This window comes from Bacillus rossius, chromosome 15, assembly GCF_032445375.1.
Source record: "Bacillus rossius redtenbacheri isolate Brsri chromosome 15, Brsri_v3, whole genome shotgun sequence".
NCBI classification, from domain to species: Eukaryota; Metazoa; Arthropoda; class Insecta; order Phasmatodea; family Bacillidae; genus Bacillus; species Bacillus rossius.
In genome coordinates, this window is record NC_086342.1 from 44,154,923 (window position 1) to 44,162,800 (window position 7,878).

Here is a 7,878-nt window from a genome sequence, read left to right on the forward strand (position 1 = left end):
CGAACAAGCTTCCACAAGACCTTATGTTCGTGTGAAGTCATTGGAGACATCGTAACTGTTCGGAACTTGTTGCATCAACCAGCCCAGAGATAATATAGTGTACGTGCCTTTCCATCTGCGAAATAATGAATTTAATTATTTTTGCTTTGATACTTTAAAGATGGTATCTTAAAGTTGACGATGGATTGTTTTTGACGTCACCTAATACATAATTAAGGTATTAGTTCCAGCGTACATGTTTTTTTAGAGTTAATTTGATAGTTCTATGACTATGACTACCAATTTTAAATTGAGTTTACCTCTAAAATAATTTTTTTTTTCAATTTATAGTGACTTTACTAAGACTTTGAATAATTTAATGCATAAAATGATTAGTTAGCTACCCATAAATCCTGTATTGTAATCTTTTACTATTACAGATTTTCGCGTGTTTTTTCTGAGCTACCTAATTTGATGCCAATGTTTGGGTTTTATGTTTTCACTCTACAGCATACTAACATTTAAATTTTCTTATCAAAATTATTAATTAAACTTTGTCAGTAACTCAAGCGAAACTATAATTACTGTGTGAACATAAATAACTATTCGCGGATGTGTTTATGACAAAATCAAAAATACAAAAGTAAAGGTAACTTGAGAAAATTACCGAAACATCAACCAGTAGACATTAAATATTCATTTGGGATTCAAATATGATATGGATAGAGATTTTCGAATGAAAAATATAATAATTTGATTTAAACCTAAAGTTTTGTATATGTGGTAACATTTTCGTTGCTTTAAATCATAATTATTAATGAAAATTATAGAATATCAATTTCACGAAATCCCACAGAGACATCACAATCTAACATGCATTATTTCTTTAGTGACTTGATCTTCTATTTCCAATTTCCTGTTGGTTTTTACCGTAGACAGCGTTAACTCAGATTATTTTCTCGTGTAGTTTTTTTTTTTTCAGGCATAGTTTTCTCAGTACTATATTTAACAGACTACAACAATTCGTTGGAAATTTATGCTAGTATTAATTCTTGATCCGCTTAAAAGCGCTTCTTCGCCTGATCAACATATACGTAGTCCAAAAATAAGTTATGTTTTAAAGGACTATTTTTTGCAACCTCAAATGTAAGCTGATATATTCTACCTGATAATAACAAGAAAAGTGCAAATTTTTGAATACTAAATTAATTCAAAAAAATAGTGTGTTCTTATCAAAATTCTCCTTAAGGTCGATATCCCCAAGAAGAACCTGTGATCGTTCACCTGCAATGTGCCTAACGCAGTGCTAGGTTTAGATTCATGACCAGGTCACGACGCTACTCGCTGTCGCAGATCTGTCCTGCTACCAGAACCTGGACACTTGCGAGTTGTAATGTCCGCAGGTAGTTCCACAGTGGCCAAACGAACCTCACCGTTACAGTTTATTGTATGTAGTTTTAAACTGTAAATACGAGTAAACCAAACATAACACGTATCCCATCGACACTTCATACGAGAAGTATTATTCACTCGTTTACTCTTCTCATGTCTTAGCACGTCAAGGCCGTAGTTGCAAGGATTTATAGTCAGTGTTCACGAACCTGTAAATTTTACTGTTGTTGTAGTAGCTCTCATTGTATTCTGTAGCACGTCAATGCAATATTGCTGAGAAGAAATGTTTTCTTTGTGCCGCACAGCAAGACCGTTGTATGACTTTCAAGTGTTCTTTCAACTTAAAATGTCTTGCAACATTTCTCACATCAAAACATTTTGCAAAGCAGATTCTTCGCACACTCTGTCTTCTCATTTCGTCGGGTATTTCTGTAGATGGAGAGATCTTTCTGCAGTGGCAACATCGATGCACGGAATATTTTGGCCATCTTCGTTTGATACATGTAGTTATTCATGATAAGGTCATTGCAGGCGACACTACTAAATCTGAACTGTTAAAATAGAAGGTGCCTACCGAGATCTCTGATGTTGTCTGCGTATCTGATATCAATAACTCCGATGAAGATGCTACTTCTTCCACTGAAGTCTGAATTGGTAATTTTTATTCACTCAACCCAAAATCCATTCTTAGAGTCACACCCAAATCATTATTTGGATATGTAACAGAGAGAGATAGTCAATCTTCCCTCTGCCAGAGGAGTAGGTGAACTCAGAACACTTAAGTCTTAGTTTAGTATTCGCAGTGACCAGTTTTATACGTGATTAAAAACAAGAATTATTAAAAATGATTTCAATCTAAAAAATTTTTCTGTTAAAGTGAATTATGTAAGAATTATAAGCAAAAAATAAAAACTATTAGATTTGAACATTGCTCCATTTGGCTACATTTGTACCCCATTGTTGTAATCGGTTACAAATGTAGCCAATTAACCTACCTACTACATCTGTAGTTTGGTGCTGCCGCATGCTACAAATGTAGCCAATTGCTCCAAAGCGCGATACATAAATCCGGCTTTTTTAATTTAATCAATTGCTCCAAATAAATGGTTTGAACAGACACATGTCTCTTAGTTGATTAAATAATGTCCATGATTCTTAAGTGATGGATAAATATTTGACATTTTGTGAAACAAGTAGTAGTCCCAACCTGCCGACCAGTATGTTTGGATGTTTCCATGACGTGTGATTGTCTGATTGATCTCTGCCACGCCTTTTATCGTCCATGGATGCATATTATCAATGTTTTTAAAACCTCTAGAATCTTCATCACATAGGCTACCCCATGTTCATCATTATCTTTCCAGTGATCATAGTCTACATAAATGTGAGCAATATCATTTTCATTTATTTTGTCGCAACGTTTCCATCGTTTGGTGTCATAGCAATTATTTTATCGCTATAATTCAAGTGCTTCTATATTGTTCTCAAGTTCGCAGAGACGATTAGATATTGGTATAGTTATTATTTTGATTTCTCACGATGATGATACTTTTCTTTATTTCTTAAGCTTAATGTTAGCATTTTTTCCCCATATAATTGTCGAGATCCGAGAAAGCATTTTCAACATTAGTTTTTTTTTTAACCTTCTTGAAGATAAAAATATTCGTATGATATTTCTCCTGCATTTTCAATTCTCTGAATTTGTAGACTCGCCTTTGTTATGCTAATAAAGGGTAATTTTTTTCCGGCAATGGCTGCTACTGAATGGTTTTTGGGAGTGTACATATATATACACTCGCCCCTCTAATGGCGCATAGCAATCTTTCTCAAGGTAAACTCCTTCCTGCATGACTTCGCTGGTGACCTTTCTGTACCGTTCCAGGCCATGATCCGGATTCCATATTAGCTGCTGCTACTTATACCTTATGCACACTGGCATTTTATAATCAATATTAAAAACCAATATTTAATTAGGAATATAAACAATTTGTCAGAAAAAGTAAATTTTACATTTTAAATTTAAATTTTTAATTAGGTAGGCTTCTAAACAAAATGAAGTAGCTTGGCTTCCGGGTTGTAGCCGCGTCCTTGGCGAATAATTCACCGACGTTTCGGTCGACATTGCAGTCGCCATCATCAGGGAGCAGTTACCTACTGAAAGCCTGCGAACATTATTTCTAAACAAAATATTTCTCTATGTGATGAATGAAAATATAAAAAAATTTTAAAATTTTTTATTAGGGATCCAGGATGCTCTCGCATGCCGAAAGAGAAGGATGACTTCACTATATCTCATGGAGGAGGTCTTATATAACTATATCACTGCTGTGCTAAGGAAAAATGTATTAAGTGAACAAATACTTTTTTTGTTTCATTAGCCTGTGCATGTGTTTGAAATAAATATTATAAGGGTTTATTTAGTAACAAGAAATACCGATAAAAACTTTCAAAATATCTCAAGTGTCATGTAGAAAATATATATTTATGAAGGAATTAATGGCTCTGGAATAACCAGGACACACTTAGAAAAGCAATGGAAGTCTTGCCAGGAATAAGCAGGAGCAGACGGAGGAATCCAACAGATTTATTTAAAAAAAAAAAAAAAAAAACATGACTGGTGTTATATTTAGAAATTATATCACATGCATAAACCTCAATTTTTTTATTTTTTTTTTGGCTGAATTATTTTCCCTCAAAACTAGAAAGTTTGCCGAATATTGACGAATTTTTGGCAAATTTGGGCAAATTCTAAGTCTTTTTTTGTGGCAATTTTTGGAAAATTCTGAATGTCAACGTCAAAGGTCAAGGTTAAGGTCATTCAATATGGCCGCCGTGACGTCACAATTACACAACATTGAACCATTTTCAGGACCGCCATTCCTACGCTACTTTCAGTGTGGAATTAAAATTCGAGGTCATCCAAGATGGCAGCCGAGACGCAACCAGTCCCTCGGGACGAGCAGCACAAGCTCATGGCTCATGGCTCATGGCTCATGGCTCATGGCTCCGCTGCGCCAAGGTCCCCCAGTGCTCGGGTCGCCTAAAGGCGGGTACAGACTAGAACATTTTAGCGAACAGAACAGCGAACAGTGTTCGACACATTTTACGAACAGTGTTCAGATTTCGAAAGAACATTGTTTGCGAACATTGTTCGAGGTGTGTTCCCTGTGACCCATTCCGTACTTAGCAGTGGCACGATGAGTACACAGGCGCAAGTAGCAGCAGCTGTATATATTTACATTCACTATGCGGTTAAAAAGCGAAGGAAATCTCGCCGTTGGTGGATTACAAAACTGTATGAAAGTAGGACAACATATAGTGGCTCGAACTTGTTGGCAGACTTAAGTTTTCAGTCAGTCAGTGGTCTTTACAAGAACTTTACAAGAATGCACCCATCAGATTTTGAGTGGTTGATCAATTTGATAGGAGCGAAAATTGGTAAGAGAGATACGTCGTTCAGAAAAGCAATTCCAATTACAGAAAGACTGGCATTGACATTACGTTTTTTAGCAACTGGTGATTCGTATACCAGCCTTCAGTGTGTATTTAAAATTTCAAAACAGACTATCAGCACAGTTATTCCTGAAGTGTGTTCTGCTCTCATCGAAGGACTTGAGGATTACATTAAGGTAAGTATTGACTTATTCTGCGGTACTGTGTAATTGAAAGATTTATTAACGTAATTTTCTACATTTATTTATAAGAAATGACAAAGTTGTTTACACTGTGTTACAAATCATTAGGAGCACTGTAATTAAAACAAAAATATTTTATAAGAGATCGTGAATAATGAAATCATCATCATCAGACGTCAAGGTAGGTGATCCTGCTGAAGGACACGGGGTTGTAGGGTTGGACAATACAGTGTTTGACTGCATGACAGAGTTGTCCGATGGAAAATGACATGGATAGTGTGGTTGTATAAAATTCTGAGTGTTATTGTAGAAACCCCTGTTAGCGCGAAGGAAAATACCCATAATGTCATTTTCAATTGTACATCTAGTATCAACGTTGTACTGTCTCAACTTAGATGCGACCAAATTTCCAAAATGTTGGCACTCATCGTTAAGCTGACTCGCGGTGGACGACAATATATGAAAGGCTTTGTCCAGACGTGCATCTTCGACTCGCTGCTTCTTCTTTTTCGGTACAGTTTCCTGTGCTGATTCTCCAACTGCACCACATTCTACGTCTCTCTCTTCGCTTTCTACTCGCATCTGAAAAATGTCATAATAAGTAATTATAAATAAATTATCGTTTGAGCCAAATAATGTTTCACTGGTTTTATAGCTACATCGTTTAAATTGTTATTACACCACACAACAGTAATTCTTGCATTTTGCAAAATTTCAAGTCAAATACGTGTGTATAATAATGTTTCTGCGTCCCCTTCATTGGACTAGTTGCCACTGAGTTAGGCAGAAACATAAACATGTAAATGAAATAAATGGGATAAATGTCAAAGGAGAATTATAACAACCGGTCGTTACATGTGGTTCTGAATATATCTGTTACAGATTCCTACTACTGAAGAAGAATGGGCGGCAGTAGCAAGAGAATTTGAAAGCAAGTGGCATTTCCCACATTGTGTAGGCGCGCTCGACGGTAAACACGTTGTATTACAGTCACCTATGAATAGTGGAAGCGAGTACATAAACTACAAAGGATTTTTCAGTATAGTACTTTTTGCTTTGGTAGATGCCAATTACAATTTCTTATTTGTAGATGTGGGATGCCAAGGCCGAATATCGGATGGTGGCGTATTTGCAAATTATGAGCTGGGCAAAAGGATTGCATCGAACTCATTGCATCTTCCTCCCGCCGCCCCATTGAGGAACAGAAACACAGATATCCCATATTTTTTTATTGGTGATGAAGCATTTCCTTTGTCGGGCAACCTTATGAAGGTATATGCTGGTTATCATCGTAAAGGGACAAAGGAACGGATTTTTAACTACAGGTTGTGCAGTACTCGCAGGGTTGTGGAAAACGTGTTCGGCATTGCATCTTCAGTTTTTCGCGTGCTGAGGAAACCTCTTCTCTTAGAACCACAAAATGCTGAGCGAGTTGTTATGACTGTTGCCTTGCTTCACAATTTCTTGAGAAAAAGACCAGAATCTGCTACAGTTTACACACCCCCGGGAACATTTGATAATGAAGAAGCGGGAGACGTAATACACGGGCGTTGGAGGGATGATGGTACAGATATGGGTTCGTTGTTGCCAGTTACAAGGGTTCCCCGCAGATCAAAGAATGCGGTACTTGACGTAAGGGAAGAGTTGGCGGAGTATTTTACACGAGAAGGGAAAGTAACGTGGCAAGATGAATATGCTTAGTATGAACGTTTGGTACCAAGCAACTTGTACTTACCGTCGAAATTGTCTTTCTTGGTTTATTTTTGTCCAGCAAGAAACGTAGACTTTCGAAAGCGAACCAGGAACTTCTGTACATTTCGTCAGTTCCTGTAACAAATTACTGTTTGTAGAACAATTTGTGCGACTTAAAATTTTGTTTACGTAATCAAAATGTACTAATGTTTTAAAAGAATCCACTTTACAAAATAAAACTGAAATGAACCCACCTTTTCCAGTTCCAGCAGTGTCTTTCATTTTCTTCCTCTCCCTTCTTAATGCTGATAGCAAACTCTCCATTTTCTTCTTACATTCGTCCACATCTCTGTCCATTTCGGCCCCGATTTCTTCCCACGCGTCTTGTTTTCTAATTTTGTTGAAATGATTAACATTGTTTGGGTCCCATATCACTGTTTGTTGTTTATACAAATCTATCAGTTTTATTTGATCTTCCTTGGACCACTCCATTCTCATATAACAAAAGAGTCACGCACCGCTACTAACTCCGTGAAGACAACACCGCTCCACGTCGACAACTGAATGTTCGCAGGAAGTGTTCGCAGCGACGTCCAGACTGTTATCCGAGCCACGGCGAACATCCTTTGATGTGACGGGCAAAAACCGACAAATATCGGATCGCAACCGAACAAACAACCGAACATTTTTTGTTACGGGGAAATGTTCGTTTTCCCGTCCACATTGGTTGCAAACATGTTCGCGAACAATGTTCTGTCCGTTGAAATGTTCTAGTCTGTACCCGCCCTAACAAGTCGGCGCTCAGTGAGACCGCTCAAGCGCACAAGTCACGGCGGGTTGGTCAACAGCCTTGCGACACTCTCCCGTTATATAAGCCACGCCGCTGACTCATGTGGACAGCTGTATTTCCCCAGATTTGTACCGCCTCGGTTCATCGCTCCAAATAAAGCTGTTTGTGCAACATGTTTCCCGATAACTCACAGAAAAAATAAAACTCTTTAAATGAAGCTCACGCCACTGAAGACCGGGAATACTGGTCCCTCAATGGCGCGACCTGCTGTTAAGACGACTGCATGGACTCTGTTAGCGCAGGGGCACTAAGGGTGACCCTGGTTCACGCATCGCACGCCTCTTCGCCTCTACACACTGAGTGCAGTCTCCTCGTCCGTGAAAACAACCG

At 37.8% G+C, this 7,878-nt stretch overlaps 1 long non-coding RNA gene across 1 annotated transcript; it reads right to left on the minus strand.

The window, feature by feature from the left end:
* Positions 1-4,921: 4,921 nt before the first annotated feature.
* Positions 4,922-7,473, minus strand: LOC134539538 (uncharacterized). The gene is made up of 3 exons (XR_010076328.1): positions 6,953-7,473; positions 6,742-6,833; positions 4,922-5,588 (listed from the first exon to the last, which is right to left on the minus strand). It is a non-coding gene; the product is annotated as an uncharacterized LOC134539538 (long non-coding RNA).
* Positions 7,474-7,878: the final 405 nt, after the last annotated feature.